The 25739-nt window shown below is 36.4% G+C and overlaps 1 long non-coding RNA gene across 1 annotated transcript; it reads left to right on the forward strand.

The window, feature by feature from the left end:
• Positions 1 to 8681: 8681 nt before the first annotated feature.
• Positions 8682 to 18633, forward strand: LOC110352619 (uncharacterized). The gene is made up of 2 exons (XR_002401843.4): positions 8682 to 9309; positions 15815 to 18633. It is a non-coding gene; the product is annotated as an uncharacterized lncRNA (long non-coding RNA).
• Positions 18634 to 25739: the final 7106 nt, after the last annotated feature.

Raw genomic sequence — 25739 nt, forward strand, 5'->3', positions numbered from 1 at the left:
AAAAAGACCCCACTCCTTCCATCCCCCCTTTAAGGAGTTTTCAAACACTCAGACATGCTTATTCTTTGGGAATCTCCTGAACAGATCTTTCAAGCACTATTAACTGAGCAGAAAATAGAAATTGTGGCAGTGCTAGGCAGGCAACATAGCAAAACCTGTAACAGATCCAACAGCATGGAACTTTGAAAATAATCTTTGATTAAGAGGTTAATAGGATTTATGAACCCTTGTAACTTGAATTCTTGTAACGATTCCCATTATAAGTAGCACAGACATACATCAAATGCTTCAGGGGCTGATTTTGTTTGTGTGACGTGTGGAAAGCAAACTCCACCATCAGTAAGATTGTAAAGCAGGTATGTTTATTCAGCATGGGGTGGCAGGGGGGGTAGTCCCACCAGTCGTGTGCACCCCAATGTGGCACTTGCCTTGGTTTTATGTGGTGAAGAGTTACATATGCATGAAGTTTCTCGAGATGCCTATACATATGCATGACCTATCCCCACTTTGTATTAAAATTAGTTGCAGGGAGTCATTTTCATAGATTCCTCCTATCCACACTTGAGCAGTGTTTTCTGGTAGTGGTCACCGGGGGTCATAGGGATGAAGATTAGTGAGTCTTCCTCATCACCACTGGTTGACCTCTCATCTCAGCGCAGACTCATAAGCTTCTCAGCTTCTGCTTAAACTGCAGATTCGGTTCCAGTTGGTTCTTGAAATGTGTTTCCTGTTTGCTATCAGGAAATGTTTTTTGTGAGGAATCCCCGAATTTCCTGCCTCAGTTTCTTTGCACAATAGGTAGCGGAAGATATAGCATGTGTCCCTTACTTGTTTTATCTACTGAAATCCTTTTGGCTTCCTTTCACATGCTCATTAGCCTATCTTATCTACTAAAATTCTTTCAGCCTCCTCTCGTGTGATTGTCCAAAAGTTTACAAGCTTATCCAGGGCACGTGCACATCTTTTGAACTGGAGATTGGGACTTAAAATCTTCAAGAATGTTTCTCTAGAGATTTCTGGCACTTCTAGTTTGGGTCAATACTTCTGTCTTACCCTGACTGTAGCCCTGCCACTCATCTTGGGGGGTTAAAGTACAAAGGAGGGTTTAGATGAAAATGCCCCCCACCAGCCAACAAAATGAAAACATTCAGAATAGCTGAATAAATCTTCAGAATCCACAGTACAAGTAATTCAGATTTGTTTTAAAAAATAAACAAAATACTTGCACACACAGTGCAGAACTTGTACAGACAGTTCTCCTTTATTCTCATGAGTAATGTAGCATTTGTGCATAGATAGAAAATGCACAAAAGTTTAATTCTGCAGTGTTCTGTGTCTAATGCTCTAATAATGCAGAATGGATTATATTCCTGTGTGATTTCTCACATATTCAGCTCTGGTCCTAAGCAAACGTAAGATGGAGTTTCAGGCAAAATATTGATATTCTAGCTTCTTGATGGAAGTATGCACATGCTAGATAGAAGATTGCTATGCAGAAGTTCTGCATCCACTAAAGCATCAGACTGCAGCATTTTATTAAATGCAAATAGATAAAGTAGAAACTGTAAATTGATTGGCTTTGGTGTGCTTCAGAGGAGGGCAGGGGAAGATTGCTTGCTGATGGTGGCAGTGGTGGGGGAAATAGCTAACTTGTATTCAGAGGGGATTCTTTGTATTGATCAGTGGCTAGTTATACTGCAATGGAAGTAAGTGTTTTGAATTGGGGCCAGTAGATCAAGGCAGACAGCCAGATCTCTAATAAATAGCTTCATAAATGGTGCTGGGTAAATGAAATGATTTGAAATCTCTGCAAATGATGCCTTTCACATCCAGATTATAAGGAAAATATGCTTTTACATTCTCAGATATGTGTTTTAAAGATATAAAATCCTTGCTGCTCTTGGCTGTGATGTATATATTTCGTAGGAAACAGAAGGAAAAGCACAAAAGGAGGATCTATGTTTTCACCATAATCTATTTGCAGTAAGGATGCTTTGGTGCACAGATCTTGAATTCTTTCTGTCAGGAGCTACTTGAAAGCAAGTAGTACCTTGGACAACTTGAATGTATCAGTCATGTTTTGTGATAGCTGTATCTTAAAAAGGTGTAGTGTTTCTTCTCATGGAAGTTCAGAAGTGATGCTAACTTTATTTAAATACCTCAGGAAAAATAGTACTTGTGGAAATATGGGGGAGAATGCTGCCCAGAGAAGACTGGGGGTGTCACTAGAGCTCAGAGAAAAGACATGCAGAGTATTTGTCAAAAAAGCTCTTTTTTGAATCTATAAGGTGGAGAGCAAATTCTGGAGGCAGTGTGGAAAAACACTAGAAATCAACACCGAAGGAACAAGCATTTATCATTTAGTTTTCAATGCAAACCACTAAAGGATTGCCCATCCCTGAAGTGAATAACTATCTGTTCTGCAACAGTGGTTTCCTCTAACATTCGTATCTCGCTCAAGGCTAATCAGGGGAAGCTTTATAAATTGTTGAAGTCACTTTATAGCATATTTAGAGCTCATTTCACAGCAGTTTAAGGGGCTACACTGATGCTAATAACCTTCTGTGTTTCTTAAGCATTTATGATTTTAAAAATGATAAAACATTTGTAACATTTTAGAGTTATTTCTAGAAATAACACGGTAAATCTAATCATTATATAATCGTTACCAGATAAAAAATCCCAGTGCTGTAAAGGCCCGTTTTCCAGTACTGCCCAACGTTTCATATATTTGGGAGAGTGTTTCATGCTAAAAACTCCATGAGAAATGCAACACGTCAAAATATTTGAGGCCTGAAATCCTGATCAGGACAGAAGAAACTTCATTGGTTTGTGACAGCAGCTCTTCTGTTTTGCTAAGCTGATAAGTTGTAATAGGTTATAATTTCTTTGGTCTCTTTAGCCACCTGAAATTAAGAGCAATTAACCAGAAGACAGCTCCTTGCTTTCTGACCACTTTTAATATAGCTTATTATAACTCCGTGTTCAACTATCAAAACCATTTAGGAAGGAGCAGTGCTGAACAATCCAGAAATCCAAGTCATTTATAAAACACTCATGCTATATGAGGAGATAAAGTTAGCCTAGATCCTTTTAAAAATAATTTAGTTGCAAATTCCCATTGGCAAAACAGAAGGCAATCTCTCTGAATGATGTAAAACCTTGTTATTGAAGCAACAGTTCCATCTCTGAAGATATTTACGTACTTTCAAGCATTAACTGTCTGTATGTGTAAGTGATGTCCCCAATAACACTAGTGAACCAGGCCTCTCACTGTTTCTGTTGGAGAGGAGTGAAGCACAGTGGGGTTTTATTGATTAGGTTAATTGGTTGTTGCCTTGTTTGACCCATCTGTGACTTGCTGGGATCTGCCTGGTTGCTGCAGATTCTCATTCAAGACCTCAAATGCCTTAAATTCTTGATAAAGTAACTGCATCTGTGGCATTTCTCTTAAATGCCAAGTTAGTCCATGTAGTTATATTTTTCCCTAACCACCACAGGGTGTGTGGAGGTAAAGGATGAAAGTAGAGACCCTTATAAGACCCAATGACCAGTGCGCAGAACGTCTGCTAAGTCTCTTCAGACACCGTGAAAAATTCAGAGATGCTCATTTTTGGATTGTGATTACTGTCGATTCACTTTTTCCTGACATGTAAATGTGTATACACTTTTTCTTGATGACAGGTATTAGTAGTTCATTCATTTTTTTTTTTTTTTTTTTTTTTTTTTTTTTAATTTATTTCTGCATAGCAATCTTTTAGCCTTATTATCTGTAAAATACTATGAATGTTCTGCATTCTCAGTACCGCTTACTAATCCTTGAACACTGAGTTTGGAGCTGCACAGTAGAAACCTTGAGTTTATCAAGGATCTAACCCAAAAGTTGTAGTTAATGTCCACTGAGTCAAAATGTAACATTTCACATAAATACTGGCCTAATAAATTTTCTTTTCTGTATGTGTGGGGTTATAACATAATGTAGCTGGATTTTTTATTTTTTAACATTTGCATTGATATGAGAATTAGGTTCTGTTCACCACCGTGGTGGCAACGTGCCTAATAGGGTAGTGCTGGGTTTGATTGAATAAACGTATTGAATAATACTGGGATGGCAAATAATACAATTCTCCAGGTCTGCAGCTGTTTCAGCTATGGCGCTTATTAGAATTTCTAGTTGTATTCATGTCATGAACTGTATGCACAAATTATACATCCTTATGAAACAGTTAATGGTTGAGAGTATTCAAAACACTTTTTGTCTAGATCATGACATCACAGCCACTTCCCATTTCAGCAGGTCCACAGTAGTTAATTGTATCACACTGTTACTAAATATGCATGAATTTCTGGTAGATTATTCCACGTACAAGATGTATGTTAATTCACTACTTGCAGTTTATTAGACTATTCCATGTAAACTGTTTTGAGCAGTAAATTACAAGATTAGGGCTTTTAATGTTTAGGGATATCATTAGACATTGTGTGCTGGAAGTAGATTTGACAAATACTCTTTGCTAATGGAGTATATTTAAAGGAGAATCTGCATGAATTAATTTTAATTACTGTCACATTAAAGGATATGAAAACAACTAATGTCAAAGGTGTACCAGTGCTGTTGATTCAGTGTTATTGTACGTGTATGATTATAGAAGCCCATTTACACAAATATTTCTTCAAATAAACAAACATGCAGACTTTCTTTTGAAATTTTCAACTATGCTGTGACCTGATTTTTTCAGTTTTTATATGTTTGAGTTCTGTAGTGAAATGTATGTACTTACGCACTAAAACAAAGCAAAACGTTGAGATGGCTGAAGCTGCTGTATGCTGCACAGTACTATGAGAATTCACAGGCTCAAGGCATGAGGAAGGCAGCCACTGCATGTGTTTGGGAGAGGAATATGTTCCGCAATGCTTCCTTGGAGTTTGTCATTTGTGTTTTTGTTTTGTAAAGAGAAATTTTAATGTAGCACAAGCAGTTGCATCTCAGGACCTGTCTACTAAGTAAAATACTGTCTAGTATTTTGTTTTCTAAATTACCCCAAGACTACCATTTTTAATGAGACCGTGGCAGACTAGGAAATCGGAGCTGCACCCAGCCCAGTTTGCAATATTTCATAAATACTGCCTCCTAACAACTTAGCAAATACAAAAGGGAAAGTACAGCAATGGAATAAGTTTGCTTGAGTGTCATACAGCTCAAAGAGGCTCTAATGAGCATTACAGAAATTGAGACCAACTTCCAGGCACCAACTTGCCTTTTTCCAGCAACAACATGAGGGAAGCTGCAATCCATGCAATTACTGAATGTACTGTCACCTATTGTGCCATCTCTCATTTGAAAAAGTGAAATACAGAAACCATTTCTAATACCTGCACATAGTTTGCTGTATAAATGTTTCTATTCATTTTGTTCACTTATTTTTTTAAAAGGTCCTGCTAATGAGGATTTCTTAAGCTGTATGCTGCAGCCGTGCTCTGAAGTTAGAAAAAAAAATAATTTGCCTTTATCTTATGGAACAGCAGCCTGATCTGTGGCTCAGTGATCCAGCAGAACAGAGTGGGTCCTAAGGGTGCTTACAGCTGCTGGCTCTGGAGGAATTCCTGGCTCAGAGTTAGCTGAAGTACACTCCGAGGCAGAAACTCCATTGACATTTGAAACTCTTCTTTACATGCTTCCTTGATTCCGGGCAGTGAGTGCCCAGGACAGCTACCCTGCCATTTCATGCCTACTGCTCTGCTAGGGTCTGTAATAGGGAACAGCCCAGAACTGACACCCCCATACACACACACTGACAGACACACATGTGCCCTGACTGGGCAAAGACTGAATGTCATTTCATGCCTGGGTTACGGTTTGTAGTGGATGAATGATGCCGCTATATGGAGATGTCCTAAAATAAGCCTCATCGTTCCTTCTTTTTTTTTTTTTTCCTTCTTTTTAGGATATCAAATTTATTTATTCTTGAACTCCATTTTCTGCCCCTTTCGTCTGCAAAGAACTGGCAAATATCTGGAATCAAATGCATATAAATAGACATTAGCAAGTGTCTGTCTCTGACAACTCCAGCATCTACTGAAGAAGGAAAAAGCTGCAACTCTGCTGTATGAACTGTTATACATGGATAGTCCCATCACAGTGCAGTAGGGAATAGTGACACGTACACAAAGACTATTACAGCCCATCATTCATTTTCCAGTAGAATAATTCATAAACATTCATAGAAGCTTAGCTCTGCCAAGCAGCAAACTTCCCATCCAACTACCTCAAAAACCTCAAGATCTTTCATTTTACATTGTAAACATTTTATTATGACACTTTTTGATTAGAATCACATAAATCTCTCAGCAGTGAATTCGTTGCATATATTTCTTGCTGAGAATGTAGCTGCAAGTAAGCGTCCTCTGATATTTTTGATATGCAATTTACTCAGGTAAGGTAGCAGAACAATAACACCACAGAAATATTGGATCAAAAATTACACAGAAGAGTATTTTTCAAAGAGAAAGAGAGCATAACACAAGAGGAGCAAATAAAGGCTTATTTGCCATGTGTTGTTTGCAAAATGAACATTTTATTCAATATTTCCTATGTGTGAATTATGTATGCACTCCAGTGCGTTTGGGAAGATGCAAAACACTGTATAAGATGAATGGGATATATGACTTCCTGATAGTTTGTAAGGTATTGCTTTAAATGGAAAAATGAGCAATTTCATATCTGCCACTGATTATTCCTTTTCAACTCAGGTGAGCAAGAATATTGCATTTAAGGGAAGATATCTGTTTGCGTTCCCTCACTGGAGCCAGTTGCACAGTATTACAGAAAGATATATATTGGTGCACTGAAATTGAGTTTCCCTAGGCTAAAAAAAAAATAAAAATCTGTTTCCAGTAAGCTGCAACTAAAAGCAGAGTATCCCAATTTCTTTAAGAATTTCAGTGAAGGTTGGTAATTTTTAGAACCTTTACTTGTGCAGTACTTGACTGGTTGTGGTGGTTTTACTCAGGTGGGCAGCCGAGCTCCACCACAACCGCTCTCTCACTCCCCCTCTCCTCAAAGAGGAAGGGGGAGAAAATACAACACAGAGAACTCGAGGCTTGAGATGAGAAAGGTTTAATTAAAGGGAAAGGGAAAAGAAACAAAAGAAACAATCCATCCGCGCGGAAGCACAGAGAGAGGGAAAAAATAATTATTCTCTACTTCCCATCAATGAGCGGTGTTCAGCCACGTCCTGGGAAGCAGGGCCTCAAAATGTGTAGTTGTTGTTCAGGAGGACAGCTCCCTCCCCCACGAGAGCCTCTCTTTTTATTGCTGAGTGTGACATCAGGTGTTATGGAATATCCCTTTGGTTGGTTTAGGTCGGCTGCCCTGGCAATGTCCCCTCCCCATCACTTGCCCACCCCCAGCCTGCTGGCTCTTGGGGGCTTGGAAGGAGTCCTGATGCTGTGCCAGCACTATGCAGCAATAGACACAACACTGGAGTGATACCGGTGCTGTTCCAGCTACGAGTGCAGAGCACAGCCCTGTGTGGGCTGCTGCAGGGAAAAGGTGACTCCAGCTCAGACAGACCCAACACACTGGTATTAGGATCAAATGGTGGATGCTTCTGGCAGACCAATGCCACTTGCCCCCTGGAGACAGACAGAAGTTGTGGCCATGTCAGTGAGTAGCCACATTTGTCACTGGGGCAGCTTTTCAAATGTGGTGCTCTTACACCCATGCTCACTGCTTTTTTAATCGCTTTCTAACTGCTTTTCAATGTTGTACCTGAGTTTGGGGCATACGTAAAGAGAAAATATGCACTTCTCATGATGCTTTCAAAATATGTGTCAGCGTCCAAGTGCAGAATTAGCTACTGCTTCATTCTAAGACATTCATCTACTCAGTGAACCTTTACAACATACTTCAAATAACAAAGTAATTATTTTTTCTTTTAGACTCTATTTTAAAGAAAAATAACTTTAAACCCCCTTTCCATTGTAATTTATGCAAATTGTAAATACTTAAATGAGTGTCTGTGCAAACTTAAGCAATGAATGTCTGAAAGTTAAGTTCATTGTTCTGTGGAAAGGAAAACTGAGAGTACAATGGTAAGAGGTATTGGCTAAAATAGATTCAAATATAGAATTTGGGAAACAGGCATTTGGAATCCCAAATGCTCTTGCTGCAGTCGTCAGAACATAAAACTGATGTGGTATTTTTTATTAATCAGTTTAATGTATAAATATATTTGATCTTGCTTCTGTCATGTAATTCACCTTACTGAGAAAAAAAATCCATACCATTCAATATCATCATTAGTTATATAGGAGACTAATTCTAGACTTCTCCAAAGTTAATACTTACCATGTTTCATAGAAAAGCTTTTTTTTCTAAAAAAAAAACAAAAAAAAACAAAAAACACTGAAAAATCAGCTCTTAAATCTGAGTGTCCTTAACATATGTTCAAAGTGGAATTTAAGCTAAAGCAAACAAAAAAACACAACCCAACAAAGAACAGCAACAGAAAGCTAGGAGGGAACTGAAGTCATACATTTGATGTAATTAAGAAGAAGAGCAGTTTCACCTGACTTCCCCTTAAAGTGCTCAGCTGGTAAGTTCCTACGTGGGGGCCTTACTGCCACTGCAGTTTACAAGCATTGGCTAGAGAAAATAAACAAGCAAACAATTGAAAATCATTCTCTGTTGTTATTGTTGCAAGATCTTTCATTTTATAATCTTCCAATCAGAGAAAACAAATTACTGCTACAAGGATAATTAATAGTTAGACTTGAAAAATTGTTACATATTTTCAGCTAGGACAGAAACTTGTATTAACCTAATTAATTAGGATAATTAATAAGGATAATCTGTGTTCCAGCAGAAGCTCTTCATTTGAACAAAACAAGTAATTGGTGAAGTGCAGCATCCTTCCAGTAACAACACTGTGCGAGTCTATTCCTTATACTACCTGGCCACGCTGTGTGCCGCTCTTTCTGCAGGACAGCCTGCAGCATGGGCAAACCTCATGTGAGGCTGAAGGGCAACTGGAACACTGAATGCTCCCATGTGTACTGGATGTGTTTTTTTCTGGGAGGATGGAGGCTGTGATACTGGGGGCACCTGCCAGCAGAGCTGGCAGAGGAGTCACAAATGACAATAGTGACCTAGGAGCTGATTTAGCAAATGGCAGAAAACCAGGTGTGGTCTGTGCTGTTATTCCTGCCCTTTGGAAGTGGAGGGTTAATTTGCTGGAAAAAGCCTTTCTCATGCCAAGCAAAGCTGCTGTTAAAACCTGTTAAAAAGGAGGAGACTGGGAGTTCAAGGTTAGCACAAGTAATCTCTTGTCATTAGGACTAGAAAAGCAGAAGGTATTGCTAATGCCTGAGGCTGGAAGGATATGGGTATGAATGTAGATACTAAGATAGGTGTCACTATTTTAGGGGAGAGCAAAGCATGTGGAAAAAGGGCAGCAAATAACTGGAACTCTACTTAGAAATTGCTTGTAGTGTTCACTGTCTGTTATTTTTTCTGGCAAGGGCAGTTGCCTGAACAGCAATTGCTTTGCCTCCTGATTGTCCAGAGGGCAGCCCAGAGACTGGAAATAAGTGTGGGGATGACAGCAAACACTGAAGTCATTTTTTCTGAGGATGTTCAGTTGTGATTACTCCTTTGCAGGTGCATTAACAAAAATCTAAAACAATTTCTCACTTTCTTCTTGTCATCACAAGTCTCAAAAAAAGTATGTAAATCAGGTAAAAAAGTTAGACTTTTATGTTAGTTGTGGAGAATTTTGAAGATATCATAAATATGGACTCAGTGACACAACCTTTTTAATTGAGTGCTCGAGAAAACATTCAGCTTCTTGCTATTGAAACTAAGTGCTTCAACTTTAAAAATAAGGTTGAAGTTCTTGCTTTACTTTCACTGTAAAGTTCGATAGTTGGAGTGAAATTTCTAGGTTGCTTTCTTTTTTGTTTATTTATTGTAACATAGATAAAGAGAATCGGTAATTTATTGTAACATAGATTACTGATTCTCTTTTGGCTCTTTTGCTTTGAGCTGTTTAGTTTATGAATCTTAATTGGAAGAGTCAAGGAGAAATAATATCAGACTCTATCAATGGAAAATTTGTATAAGAACTAAAGAGCAGCAGTGTCTGAGAGGTTTGGTTCACTTCACTAAAATTCCCTAAACTTCATTGTTGAAAGCTATCCCACATTTAGATGTAGGATGCAGTATTTTTTTTTGTTACCTGATCTTGGTCATCTGTTTTCCTAAAAATGACCTTTTCCTTCACCAGCTTATTAGATACTTAATATAGGTATTGTATAGATATAAGGTGCTCCTGAAGAGATCTAAAGTAAGCACCAGAAGAAACATTTTGAAATAGTTAGTAACTAGAAACAAAGTTTAAATTATTGCTTTTGGGTTTTGGAAGTTGCCTTTTTGGAAGTGGGTCTGAATGCAGTTTTAATAGAAAGGTGAAAATATTTTAATGTAACTAGCAAGTAATATCAGGTAATTCCCATGATGAAATAGGAACTTTATATATATAAAATTCTCTTAACTTAAGTTACTATATATATATATAGTTTTTTATTATTATTATTATTTTTAATGTTATGTATATGTATATAAAAGAGTTTAAGTTAAGAGAATTTTTGATAATCATGTGTCTCAAATGATTGTAATTGCATTTAACAGAACAAACTCCTCTGGCATACTCTAGCAGCAGATGATGAAAATTAATGTAAGTAAACATATCTAAATGGCAACCCACAACTGAGGACAATTTTTTTTTTTTTTTTTTTTTTTTAGTAAATGTTAATGTCAAGACTGAAACAAAAACCTTGCTCTGATTAATCTTTTAAAGATACAGTATGCAGTGTGGCTTATAGAGTTACATAAAATTTAACTGTGGTGATTCCTTTATTCTGAGAAAGTAATCCTGGATGCTAAGGTATAAACAGTTGTGATATACATCTGTATATCTCTATATCTCTTGGAATTGTGAATACAACTAGTACAGAATCTTTTAATGAATGAAGAAGCACTTAATGTAAAGCTGTAAGTTTCTTTAGGAATGAATAGTAAGAAACGGACCACCTGATGAGCTGCAGAGTTTTTTTGGGTTGTGCAGTTCTGTAAAAAATGAATTGATTTCAAGTCCTCAAATATTCACTAGTTGGAGGTATTGTTACTGTAAATTATGTTTAATGGTGTATTCCAACCAATATACTCTGATGACTGGAATTAATTAAGCGTTAATAGATTAATGAGCAGGGAAAATCTGTGAGGGAGAGCTGATACAGATGGACTGCAGATTTTGAACACATATTAAAAACAAAATGAAACAGATAAGAAATTACAGAGGAATCTTGCTACAGTCAAATTGATACAGGCAGGTATTAGCTGATATCCAAATAAACATCTTAAAAATATTAACACAGAAGCTGGGAAAATATTTATTTATGTAAAGATAGAATAATGTAGCTTTAAAAATGGATCTCACTTTTCTTTTCCAAAAACTTCCTAGATGTTTTTGTAAGTTTCTTATACAGTAGGAGGAGTTGTATATTCTCAGAAATTATGACCTGTTTGAGTTGTTATTATTAGGCATGGTTCACTAAAATTGTACTCTGGACAGAGAAGTATGAGCATTTGTTTTAAAACCCCTTAACACTTCTCTGTTTTTATCTACCTGTATATTATACTTTATGATGTATTCACCTTAATTTACAGCTTCATGGCATCAGGAGCTCATGGTCATTTTATAATTCTCAACTAAAATCAAATTGCCCCTTTCTCAGTCTTGTTCAACCACGAGACTCCCAGAATATGGCAAATTTGCTTCTAATTTGTCACCAACTCTTTGAATTGTGCAATTACATTTTATCTTATTTCTGTTAAAGGAAATAGCCCACTTGTTTTTCTATTGCAGTACACCCTACCACTATATCATCAGTAAATGTCACTGGGGCCTTATGGCAGTGTTGGGGTCTTTAATGAAATCCTGCTTTTAAAATTTATTCTTCATTTCAAGCATCTTTTTTTAAATTGCTTATGCCCTCATTTATTTCTGTAGTTGTGCATAAGTTGCTTTACTACATCTCTATAACACATTTCTTTTTACATTTACATTGTGTTGTAACAGGAAAGATTTCTTAAACCTTCTGCTGTGCTGTTAGACTCACAAGACTGAAAAAGGCCATTATGCCAATGAATACAATATTGAGCTACAATACTGTAGCTTTTAACAGAGCAAGTTATTGCACTGATACTAGAGTACCTTAGTACATGTTGCTGAAGAAGGAATTGATGTATACATAGATGGGATGATATACAGAAAAGACCATCCTCAGTAGGCAACAGACTGTTTATCTCAAAATAAAAATTATGGACAAAAAAATATTGTATGCATTTTCATTACATCAATATGTGATTGTTGCTTGCAGCTATATTTAGCTTAAATGGTTCAGACATTGCCTTTTGCCAGAGTGTTTTACTGGTGCTAAACTGTGTTAATTTACCTTTGCTGGTGTTACACACTTATCTTTTATACCATAATTAAACTCCTTAAATTATCTCCGTTATTAATAAGTGTTAGGTAACAATTTGGCAATGATTTAATAAGGAAAACTGGTCTTTGTTTTTCTCTTGTACAAATTTTTAATTTACCCAAAGCTATTTAATTATACTTTGTGTTAGTTTTGTGCTTTCTCATTTCCTTGTAGATAGAATTTTTAATGTTAGATTAGATCTACTTGTGGTGATGACAAAGATGAAATCTTGTTTGTACTGAGGTCTATCAAGGGCAAGCTCTATGATTCTATCGAGGAAAGTTCCTTCTGTCTTCAGTGACTGGGATTTTGCCCTGAGTAAGAGCCTTTGGATATAAATTGCTATTACATTTTCATAGCTATTATCACATGTTATTTTTCTTCCCAAAGCAATATTAAATCAATTGGACCATTGTAAATATATGGTTTTGACTCACTTCAAAATGAAATGTTTACTTCTGTTTTCAGGCATAGTTTCAGCTGATTCCTCTTGATCATTCTGCTTTTATTCTCTAATACCTTTTCATTTTATTTTTTTTGTGTGTGTGTGACATTTTACAGTAGACCTGAACCAAAAAGGTTAAAACAAAACATCCTTATGCTGTCTGTTCTGTTTTTCTAACACCTTGAAAACTAAATAAATCTGTGTGCCTATGTATACAAAGAAATTTGCTTTCTTCTTATTCCAAATTAGGAATATTGGTAGCATAGGTTTAAAGCATGTCTATAGCATTATGCACATTCTGATGGCATATGGGACAAATTGTCCCAACAACATGTGAGACAAATTTTAAGGTACCAAAATTTCATTTTACTAGTGCCAGCCTTAACTGTGTCTCTTTAAATAGCCCATTGGGAGTCCCCTTAAAGGAAAAATTTGCAGCTCTCAGCTGCTTCTGTGTATGCATAATGCAGAAAGAAATCAGATATCTCCTGTGTGCCCTGTGGCTCAGAGACTTTTCCATTCAATTAATAAGCACTGAAGTAGATGACAAGAATATTATTAAACAGTTTTTCAGTAGATGAAAGGTTTTGTAGACTTATGATGTGGGTTGTCAACAGAGCCAAATATTGTTCTGAAATAATCTTTGTTTTTTATTGAGAGGGAGAAAGAACATTTTCTGCTGCGGCTATATAGCCAATGTTCCATAGTCATATACATGCAGAACTGAATATACATACACATATATATGAATCCATGCATGCTTTGCTCTTCCACAATCAGTAGTACATCACGGGTCAGCACTGGATCTGAAGTTTGCCATTACTGCTGTTTTGACCAAAGCTCTTCATTTTGTGCTCTCCATTGGAATTATTAATTCACAGAATGGAGACAGCAATGACCTGCCTCCTGAATACTGTTCTAATTTGACCAAAATATGAATCAAACGTTTAGTCACATTAACCTATTATTTCTGGAATGCGGTATTTTAAACCAAGGTCTGTTTTTATTGTAAGAATTTAACAAGTCTCACACACTTTATGGAAATTAGAAGGTTATTTTCTGTTTGCATTGTAAACTCATTTCTTTCAGGCATTGTTTTCGGCATTTTTTCTTTTTGTGTGAGGCTAAAGTTCAAACAGTAATTAATATGTAGCCTGAACCTAGGAAGGAACCAGTCTCCTAATGTGAGGGCAGCTGAAAGCCAGAAGTCTTAATAGCTTTTTCTAATTGATAATCACAATGGTGCCTGGGATAAGAAGGAAGGGGAGATAGAAAATAAGTAAAAAGGCAAGGCATGGAAAATGAACTGGGAGAATAGAAAGAAAGAGAAATCAAGTTTGATGCATCTTATGGGAAATTTTGTTTGCTGCTGAAGGGTTCTTTCAGTGCCTGAAGAAGATGCACAAGGATTTATATGTGCTGTCTCTGAGGAAGCCAATCATCTGTGATGCCTACAGTTATCTTAATTTGGTCCACATTAGTTTGAGGTGGAAGGAACTTGCTTAGGTTCTTCTTTCTGTACTCTCTAAAGTGGTAGGTTGCATACCATAAGGATTGTTTTCATTTAAGGTTGATGCAGGAACTTTGTGTGGGAAATTCTTAAGCCATTTCCACTTGAGAAACTTATTTTAAGAGACTTTCATCAAAATAACAGAGTTGAATAAGTCCAGGAATGGGTATAAAATTTTGATAAGTCTCTAAAAAACCTCTAGAAAAATCTAATCTCAAGATTTCTGTTATTTTTCTGCCTTGGGACTCCAGATTGGGAGTAAGGGATTTATTTACTTAGTGGTGTTTTTTTTTTTTTGTTGTTGTTTTTTTTTTTTTGTTTCTTTATATCAGGAAGATTTCTGTTGTCTTGATAGACAGCTTTCAAACTAATAACTGCAAGTTGCAGGAATAGGATGAATCTAGGGCAAACAATGTTGGGATATAAAGTCTGATAAAGCAAGTACAAGAGGAGAAAGTTCAGCTCAATGTGATTAGTGGAACACTTGATTTTCTTACTGTTCCTTGGCATAGCTCTAACTTGGTGCTTAACACTTCTGTAGCTATAGTGCTGGTTATAGCTTTTCAGCAACAAGCACACTTGCTCATACTACTTGGATCCATCAGTCCAGCTTTCTTACTGAAAATGTAGTTGAAAGCACCTACTCTGTGCTGAAAATTTTAAACTGATCATAATGCGAGAATGTTGTCAGCTAGATTAATTTATCTTACCCAGCAACATAAAAAACAATCAATAACAAAATGCAAAATAAATGACTAGTAATAGGTGTATCTGATTGTTTAAATGAAGCATACCATATGCATTATTATGCCTAACAACATATGTAATGTGCTTTAGATAAGGTGCTCATACTAGTTTACTAAATTATAAAGCATAGCAAAGCATCACAGGGCTATGTTACTGGACAACAGAGTCTGTCATTTTTTTAAATTGTCTTTCTCATTCATCAGTAGACTTATTGAGCTGCTACTGAATTCAGCTGTGTTCACAGCACAGTGACAAAGCTGGAACATTTGCTCCCTGTGAACTCGAGGGCACTGGCCTGGATGTAGTCTTGAAATCACAAGAGTATTCAGTTTCTGTTGATTCTTATCCAAGGCAGGAAACTAAAAATCTGTAAGATAGAAACTAATCTTAAAACATATTCTCCTTAAACTTCCCTGCCTCACAGCTGGGTTTACTGGTTTCCCTGTGGCTGTCTGGAATGCCAACAGTTATAAAAGCTGGTAGTTCTTCCCTCCTTCCCTCCTTCCCTTCTTCCCTCCTTCCTTCCTTTTTACCCTACGATTACTGATGATCCTTCTTTCCTCCAGTGCTCAGGCTGGACCTACATGTGGACAAGCTGCTGAACTGCAGAAAACATTGCTGCCTTGTTACCAAGAATGTGGTTGGCTTCACGTACCATCTTTCTTGGAAGCCTATTGTCCAACTGTGGGAAGAAGAAAGGAATTTCTTGGGAGTTGCTCCCCAGGGAGAGATGGAACTAATCCACCTCCGCTGTTCTTGCAGAGTGTGCTGTTGTGAACAAAACAAGTTCTTGTTTAAACCAGAGACTAAAACAAGTTGCCAGAAGAAGTGTGACAAAGAACATATGTGTGTTAACATTTTTCTTTGCTAGAAGAAAACACACAAGATCTTTTTCATTAGTGAAACAAAGTCAGATTGCCAAGGTGAAATAATTCTGTGGGCAGTTCAGAAGCAGACAGCTACAGTTTATGAAGATCTTTGCCAATGTTAGAGACTAGAATTGAATATCCATGGCAGTCACTTTCAATTCTGTCTCACAGTTGAGAATATTGCTTGAAAAATAGGTAGATATTCCAGTCTCCCTCTCCCTCTTCCCTTTCCCACTTCATTTTTAGTCAGTGTATGTTTTAGTTACCTTAATGTTTTGTAAATGCCTCAAAAACCTGTTTTTTTTGAGTACTAAATGTATTACAAGAAAATCAGCCAAATTATCCAGAACGAGAAGTAAAGCTGAAATTTAAAATTCTTCACATAGCCTTAAAAATCTGCTCACTGATTTTTTATTGAGTATGTTGCTATATTGGGGAATTTGCCTGCCAAAAGGGATGGTTAATGTTCTTTGGTTCCATTTTTTCAGTAATAGTCTATAATTCTAAGATTGTCTGCAAATTAACCTTGCAGATATCTGAATTGAATACAGTCCATAGTTTGAAGAATAAATGTGGTAGGAACCCTTCAAAATTACAGATTTTTGGGGGGTACACTTTTTCTTGATAGGAATCTGAGTTCTTAAATAATGCACATTAACATTTTCTAGCTGTCTTTTAGGTTAAATTGAAACCTGGAATTGAAACCTTTACTTGTGTTTTTATGTTCTCTAAACTATTAGTGATGTGAGAGAACCATTAGATGCTTGAATGGTTCTTTGCATTTTTTTTTTTTTTTATTTTCAACATGCATGTAAATGTTTATTTTCACAAATTAGCAAAATATTCCTGAAATAAATTAAGGCATTTAATGTTGGCCATGACTTTACCATTATTAATGCATGTTATTTGCATAGGAGCAGTACCAATGAGCTACAGGCATGGCCTATGCTTTATACAGACTTAGAAATAGAAAAGTTGACACATTATATAGTCTTTACAATTAGAAAAGTGATGATAGTCAACAGGTCACAATTACAGTTAGGAAAGTGATGATAGTCAACAAAGAGGAAGGAAAAATGAGAGACTGATACCATTTTTACAGTATGGTGAGCCATGTCTTCAAAACACCACCTGCTCACCTGGCCGATGTATTGTTTTTGAGAAAGCTAGAAGAAAAAGTAGCTTTTCAGAGACAGATATGAAAAAGTAGGCTTCTGGTTATATTAAGGCAGCTCCTTGAATCATGAAGCACATGAAAACTCCATTCCATCTGAAATTATTCATCTGAAAATTTACTGAGCAGGGAGTTGGTTCCGTTGGCTGTTCTGAGTCTGTCTTGCCAGTGAGTCTTTTCAGTGACCTCTTCCAGCTGAAGGAAAAAAGATCTTTGACTTTCATGCAGAGATGATGTTTTGTCACTTTAACAGAGGTCTCAGTTACAGTAGTCTTACACTGAAGGCACTCTGTTGAATTGCACAACATTAAACATGGTGAGAACAGGGTGAGAAGAAAATTAGGTTCTTTCTGACACCAAGTGTGTAGATGGAACACATGGACTTTGATGTGAAGGCCTGACACACAAAATAGATCCCTCTAACTTCACTTGAAAAGAATATGGTTTTATGTAAAGTAAATTTGCCAGCATTGTGCTATTTGCAGATGTGGGAGACAATATATGTCTTAATATCATCAGTGCTTTAATTACCTCTGTAAGCATGATGTATTGTGGCATTTCTGGTTGAAGTCCTAATTAGTCTTCACTATCTAATGAGCATATGAAGGTTTGGCTTTTTATCTTATTCATTATTATGAATGATAGGGCAACTGTTTAAAACCTCCAGTTTTACACTGAGACATGATTATTTATGAAAAGGCCTTGCCCTAGAAATGGAAATAATGATAATTATATTTAATCTTTTCATGGTTTATGCATTTTTTTTTGCAGTGAAGCAGATGCCTATAGGACACTAATTACCAAGAGGGGAACTACCAGACAGGCTTATTTTACTAACGCATGAACCCAAATTCACATATTTTATATATTCCTGCTACCATTACTATTCTTAATGTATGTACTTTTCATGTGCTTGACTTCATGTCATATGCATATGTTATAAGCACATTTATTGCTCAGTTTTAACAGCTTATGAAGGTTGACAGGATGACCACATAAACCTGCCTGTTTAGCACTTCCAATTGCAGCTGCTGCTGCTGTTTTGCACTGATAAGGGCATGGAGACTGCTCAGTACTAAGTATGCCTCCAAAACATGTGCAAAGGTAGCACAAATGCAACTGTTGGGTTTACACCCACCAGTAGCTGGCAACATTGTGATGCTTTCTGTGCCTGCCTGAGAAAATGTGATTTTATTTTTTTTGCTATTTCATGATCATCTGATTTATCTATTGCTGAAATGGACTTGAAAAAAATGCAAACTGCTTTGTGGGACATGGCTATCTTTTTGAAGAAGACGTTTTTATAGTTTGTGAAGTTTAAATAAAGTTTTAACCAAGTTGATGATCATATCTTTTTGCTCTCTAAAGGAAGGATAGTGAAATGGTCATGTTACAGGTTATGGCGACACTGGGGAGCTGCATAGTTTTACAGTGTTTCTTTCTTCACAGCATTCTTATATGTGAGTCATTGCTAGGTGCACCTTACTAGTGCATAGGCAATTGCTTTGTGCTGTGGGAGCTTAGGCACCAGGCTGTAGTGCACAGCAAAATAGAAGCCAGCAGTATGCGAAGGAAGTCTATGTTCCCCTTCTATTCCCAGTGAGACAGTGGTCTTATCCCAGAAATGTCACCTTGCTTCGTGACAAAGAAAGAATTGCAGTTTTCATTGTAGTATTTGAATGATGACTGGGTACACATTTGGAAAGTGATGAATAATACAGCACAGATAACATTTAATAACATCTCTTGCCAGCTGCCATCCCATAATTCAACATCTTGAAAAGTGATTTTTATTTTGATTTCACTATAAATCTTTATGTCTGTCTATCTCCATTGTTGGCAAGACAAGGAGGTAACAAATGAGTGAAGAGCTGTTCTGATTTAATCTTAGGTAACTGTGGGTGTCAATTCACAAGTTTAAGACAGTGTCGATGGATCACTTTGCTCATGGAGAGCATGCAGGTAATAAAATGGAAAGCAAGAGGCCAAGAGCAGAAAACAAGAATATGCAGATAAAAACGCTGTTGCCATATGCCACACTTTTTGTTAACATATAGCTTTTGTAAGCAAATACAGCAGAACTTAATGAAGGGAAACTTTTGAACAATTAGTCCAGTTCCTCAGAAAAACAGGACCTTGACAGCACAAGACAAAGTTGCTTCTCTGAGACTTTGAACCTCTCTTATATGAAATGTGTTTGAATGTCTTAAATTAAATCAAATGTATATTCTACCATGCTAACATAATTTCAGCACAGATGTAATGAGGAATCACACCATTCCCTCACAGTGATGTTGTGATCACTCCCTTTAGGATAACATTTTGCATAACTTATTACCGATTCCTACTGCCTCGATGCTCACATACATACATATACCTTGTCTTCGGACAGTTACCACCAAGCTCTACACACAGCAAGCTCATTCTTCGTTTTTCCCTGATATTCTGCAGTCTTCAGAAACTTGTAAAATGTCTTTCTTCAGTTGCAGAATTGTAGCACAACATGACTTTGGTCACCAGAGTTACAGTTCTCACTTTCAATGCTATTTAATAAAGCTGATAGAGACAAGAGTGAATGGAAGATATTATTAGAATTTTTATTTCTCCATAAACCTGAGTCACACTAAAAGGAATGCTTTGGTTATAACATTTTTATCCTCATCCATTAATAGTGTCTGTGGTAGTGTTTTAAATCCTATTTTTATGAAAGAAGTATTAGTAAGAAGAACGACTTCTTAACTAAAGAAATCTACTTCATTTTTTTAGTTATGATCTCTTCTTTCCTCACACTCCTCTTTTGTGGTTTGCTTTTTTTGATCAGCTTTTTTATATGTTTTAAATATACCTAGCTTAGTTCATCAGTTCTTTATAACAAGGCAGGAAGATGCTGTATGTGGGATACTTTTGCCATGAAAAAACCCACACTCATGACAAAATGGGGCAGTGCCTGGTAATACTGAAAGGCTAAACAGATAGTTGTAAACACAGATACCACATATTCAGTATTTGGATGGAAAGTAATCTTTTAATTCGTTATGTTTATTTTTTATTTTTTGTTGCTAATAAGAAATCTTTGGACTTGTTAATATTAGAAAAAGAGAATATTTAATGGAAAATAAAATTGTATTTTTTTTTAAGCCTTAGCTACTTTAAAGTATTTGCACAGTTAATTCATGGATTTTATATCTGATGGTGAATTAAGGCTCAATTAAATATTTATTAGTATGCTCACAGCACACCTGAGATCCTCAGCTTTTCAGAGCTATCTTAATGAGAAAAAAGAGAATATGTATGTGTCCTAGAAACAGACATTGATCCTGCTACAATGAAGTGTATGGCATTAAGGACTGTGCAGAATTCAACTTTTCTTCTTGGGTAATGTTTCTAGATGGTTACAGTGGTTAGGCATCTCTGCTGAAACATGTCCCTGAACTGTGGAATACACTATGGAATATTCCATTAAAACAGTTTATGAGTTTGCAGTAACTTCCATGAACAAAGATAAGTAGTTTTCTACTTCTAGCTACGTGAACTGAATTAAAACTACACGCTATTGTATTTTTCCAACACTATGTGAATTGTTGAAGATGGTAATATATGCTTTTTTTTTTCCCCCAAGATTTTTTTTTATTTTTTTTAACTTTTTATGCATATATTAGAAGCTGAAATGGAATGCTAACAGGAGCAACATAGCTTCTAAGGCAATTTTTATTTTTTATTCTCAGTGTGAATTCAGATCAGTATAGGCATAACCATCTCACCTGGTTCCAGTCTAAATTTTGATGAAGTCATTGGAAGTGTCATGTGTATAGGAGAGGTCTAAGGGAGCTAATCAAAATGCACTGTCATAGTCTATGTCATTACATAAGTATTATAATGGAGGTTTTAAGGAATTCTTTTATTGAATGAAAGATATCTGTAGAGCAATATACAGAACTGTTGTTAAAGCAATGACTTCTTCTAGGAAAGTAGGCCATATTTCTCTGTGTTATTTATTTTTATGGAAAATTTGCCTTTTCATTACTTCTCATTTCCAATATATTTCTGTAGACATTCTTTGTGTGTATATATAAAACTACAACTCTTTCACAAATGGTATTCTCTTTAGTAAGACTATGGGTAATCTCATAAGGCATCAAAAAAAAAAAAACCTTTATAGTTTTCTATATGAATTTGGCTGAAAGCACATCTATTTTTATTACATTTTATCTAAGCATTACCTATTGTTAAGCTTCTTCCAAAATGCTGTTTTATAAAACATCTCCTAAAGAAAGAGAATGATGTGTTTTTAAATTGTTTTACTGTCATCACCATCTGGTTAGAAAAGTTATTGATATTGCTCTCATTACTCATAAAGCTTTATAAAGAGCAAATGTGTCCTTTGACAAAAAGTGAAATAAATAGAAGTTATACCTAGCACACTCAATGAGAGCTCAGATGTTGCTTTTTGTTCTTTCCACGTTAACTTGCTTCAGTTCTGCAGGAAGCATGGCAACAGGAAAAAATGGCAATTCTTGTGAAATAAGAAAATTCAGACATGATTATGTGTGAAAGATTGGACGAACATAGTAAACAAAAAAGTATGATTGATGTAGGCTCTGTATCTTTGAGGGTAGCATGTCTTACATACAACAGGAGATTTTGTGTGTTCTTATTGCACAAAATCTTTTTTCCCATTTTGCAGCATTCAAATGCTTTGAAATACCACAGGCTTCAAACAAAAATGTTGCAAAGAAAAATACATGGAAACCTTTTCTGAAAGCTTCCTTTTTTTTATGATGTACATACAATATGAACTTTAACACTGCTGCACATTAACACTTGCATAATAGGTTTCAGTTGCTTCAGGGTGCTGCAATATTTCTACAGTAAAGAGACTTAATTTTCCAAACACGCTATTGGGTCAAGTTGTCCTTTTGCAAACCATATCGTTTTATGTACAGTAAAGATGGTTATCATGGCTAGGTGAGCTGTTTGGTTAGTTGGTTGCTTCTGTATTTTCTGCACTTCTTTGCATAGCTGCTAGGAATAACTTATCAAAGTTCATACATAGACATGAACTGGAGAATGTCTGTCTTTTTTTTTTTTTTTTTTTTTTTTTTTTAGGAAACTAACTAGCAAGGTAATGTTACTACCATTGGATGGAATGGTTTGTCCCAAATCACCCAAGTCTGAGGAAGAAGTGGAATCTGAAGCTGGCTATTATAAAGCCTTATGTAAAATGCACAAACACAAAATCGGAAATTCAGAGTCCTAGATAAACCCTAGGTTTATGTGGTCCAGTATGTGTTCTCTAATAGTGGACAAAATCAAATGCAGGTGGCAACAACAGGCATGGTGTATCCTTAGAATATTCTTCAATCCACAGATATTATGTAGCTCAGAGGGAGCTCGGGTGTTTTTATGGTTTGAAGTTTGATTACTTTTTCATGTAATTTGCTCTGGCTCCTCTTGAGCCTATGTAAACTTTTAGCATACCATGGCAGGACATTTCACACACTAATTACGTGCAAAGGACCACTGCCTTCTGTTGCCTGCAACCTACCTTCTGCTGACCTCATTTCACGGCACCTAGTGCCATATTAGAATGATTCTTATCCATGGTGGTTGGGGTTTATAACTGTTCCATACATCTTGCCAGGGTTGTCTCTGTTTAGAGCTAACTGTCTTTCTTGCCCTTCGCCCTTTGGCAATTAGGCGGGACCGGTCTGTATGCAGTGTTTAAAATGCCATTGCCCTGTGGGCTTATATAGTGCCACAGTTAGTTTTTTTTTTTGTTTGTTTGTTTCTTTCTTTCTTTTGTGATCCTTTTTCAGTAATTACTGAACAACTGGCTAGCTTTTTTTGACTGTTTCTGGGAAGTCAGGTAATCTCAGCTGATGCTTGCATGTTCAGAAGCTCAAAACTCTGGTTCATAAAAGAGAATAGCCAGTCTGGATCATCATGGATGTGAAATTAGGATTTTTTCCCCTGTATGCATCATTTTACATTTATCTGTGCTGGATTTTATCTCCCAGTTAGTTGCTGAGGCACTCAGTCCCATAAGATACTTATGCAATTCTGCACTGTTCCTCATTTTTGCTCCCTGAATAATTTGGTATTCTCAAAGTATTTACACACTTTTTTAATGCAGTTTGATGCATTGGCTGTTGGTGTCCAGGTTTTGGCAGCAGGGGGCTACAGGCGTCTCTGCAGTGTGTGGAGAATGCCCCGGGGAAAACTGCGGCCTTTGGAGAGCCCTTGCAGGAACAGGGAGAGGTGTGAGAAGCAAGGAACATGTTATGGACTGGCCGTACTGGGCATCCTGGTGCTGCTACATGTGGGGAGGTCAAGGAGTTGGGAATGGAAGAGCGAAGCTGGGAAAAAGGGAGGGTGAGCTGGTATTTTAGTCTTCATCTTTGTTTCTCACCATCTAAATCTCTTTCAGTAGGCAATAAATTCAATTATTTTTCCTCATGTTGTGTCTGTTTTGCCTGCAGTGGTAACTGGTGAGTGATCTCCTGTCTTTATCTCGACCTATGAGCTCTTCCATCTCATTTTCTCCCCCTGCCCTGTTGAGGAGGGGAAGTAGGAGGGCAGCTGTGTGGGCATCTGGCAACTGAGTGCAGTGGGCTGTCTGGCACCGGCACAGACTGTGGAAATCTGATGACTTCTCTCTGCTGCAAAAACTATTTACTCCTACTTTGTTTCCCATCTTTGTCCAAATATATGCATACATATATACATACACGTTTCTTATCTCAGGGCTATTGAATAGCCTGGTGCAGAAACTCGCATCTCCCTTATTTATTTATTCCTGTTTATTTTTATTTTTATTTTTTTTTTCTGAAGTACTTTCAAGAAGGTTTGTGAGGTAGGATTTTGCCTTCTTATTATATAAAGTCATATGGATGTGTCACCAGTATACTATCTATTCTAAGTTATACTCATTATTCTCGACCCACTAAATCTGTTCTGCAGTACTCTTTCTGCTATTTAGTATGGATGTCAGGGTTTTTACTGCTTTATAATTTGCCATATCTCCTCTTGAGCTGTTTTAAAACTAGTGTCACATTTGTGGGTGTCTAATCCTCAGGTCCAACAGAGTCACAGTGTGATGAGAGTGGATGTACAGCCACACAGCTACTCCTGCAACGTGTGTTACAAAATGAAGCATACTCTACTGAATTTAGTACACTTTTTTTTTTTTTTCCGTAGATTTCCTTTCATTGCAAAATATGTTCATGTTTTATTGAAAAACACAGAAGTGCAATGTTTTTGAAAAAATAATCAACCTTGTGAGTGAGTAGGATGTTTTCAGTGGAAGGAGAAGTGTTGCTTTTACAAGAATATTTGTAAAAATAATTATATTTATAATATATAATCTTATATAATAATAATTATTATTAATATAATCTTTTAATTATCTTTGATACTTTTAGGCTCTTTCAAATGAATGAAGTCTGCCAAGGAATTCCAAAATTACTAAGGAGGGAGGAGAGGATAGGTGAAAAGCAAACAGACTGAGGCAATCACAAAGGCACTTTTTCATCTGAAATGTGAATTAAAAAACAAGAGCAGTGTCATGTAACGCTGATTTTTTCCTATATTTTCCTGTGATAAATCCACTCTGGAAACTGGTGGTTATGAGTTTCTTAAAAAGCAAATGTAATGAACAGGTGTGATGCATTATAAAGGATGAAGACCACATCTGGTTATTCAGAGCTTTAGTGACACTTACGGATTCCTGAGGCAAAAGGTTTATAATAGGAAGTATATATGATATCTTAGTTATGTAATTAAGTTCAATGTTTACAGTTTATGGCATGGGAAAACATCAGGACATATTTCAGGTATTTTAGTTTACATGTATTTGAATTTGTGCAATAAGATATGACATTCAAATGTATACATATCTTTCCATTTATGATGGCATAGCTCAGTATATAAGAGATGCAAGATATGTATTCTAGTCTAATTTTGCTTGATAGAGGCAAAATGGAAATTATAAATAGGTATAAATTATTGTATGCATTTAAAATTTTCTGGAGTAAATACTGATCCTGTAAAAATATTTTGTCAGATTTTAGGAACAGCCTGTATATTTATAGCTTAGTTTGAAACACAAGCCTTTCTTTATTATTATTTATTTTATTTTATTTTATTTTATTTTATTTTATTTTATTTATTTTTCCCAAGAGGGAAACTCTTAACTCTTTTGAGTTAAGAGATATCAGATGATCACAGAATCCAGGAATAATCTGTATTAAAGATGAATGGTGATCTAAATCCTACTGGCTTGCCTTCCACCTTACTTGCTATGATTTAGCTACCACACTGACAACCTTCTCAGCAAGTGCCAACGCTATGCTGTGCAGACAGGATCAAATTCAAGGTCTTTCTGGGGATGAGTGCCTTGCAGAATCATCTGCGTTACCTTTTCCTAGTTTCTAGGTTTCCAGTCATGGT

The sequence above is a fragment of the Anas platyrhynchos genome, chromosome 14, assembly GCF_047663525.1.
Source record: "Anas platyrhynchos isolate ZD024472 breed Pekin duck chromosome 14, IASCAAS_PekinDuck_T2T, whole genome shotgun sequence".
NCBI classification, from domain to species: domain Eukaryota; kingdom Metazoa; phylum Chordata; class Aves; order Anseriformes; family Anatidae; genus Anas; species Anas platyrhynchos.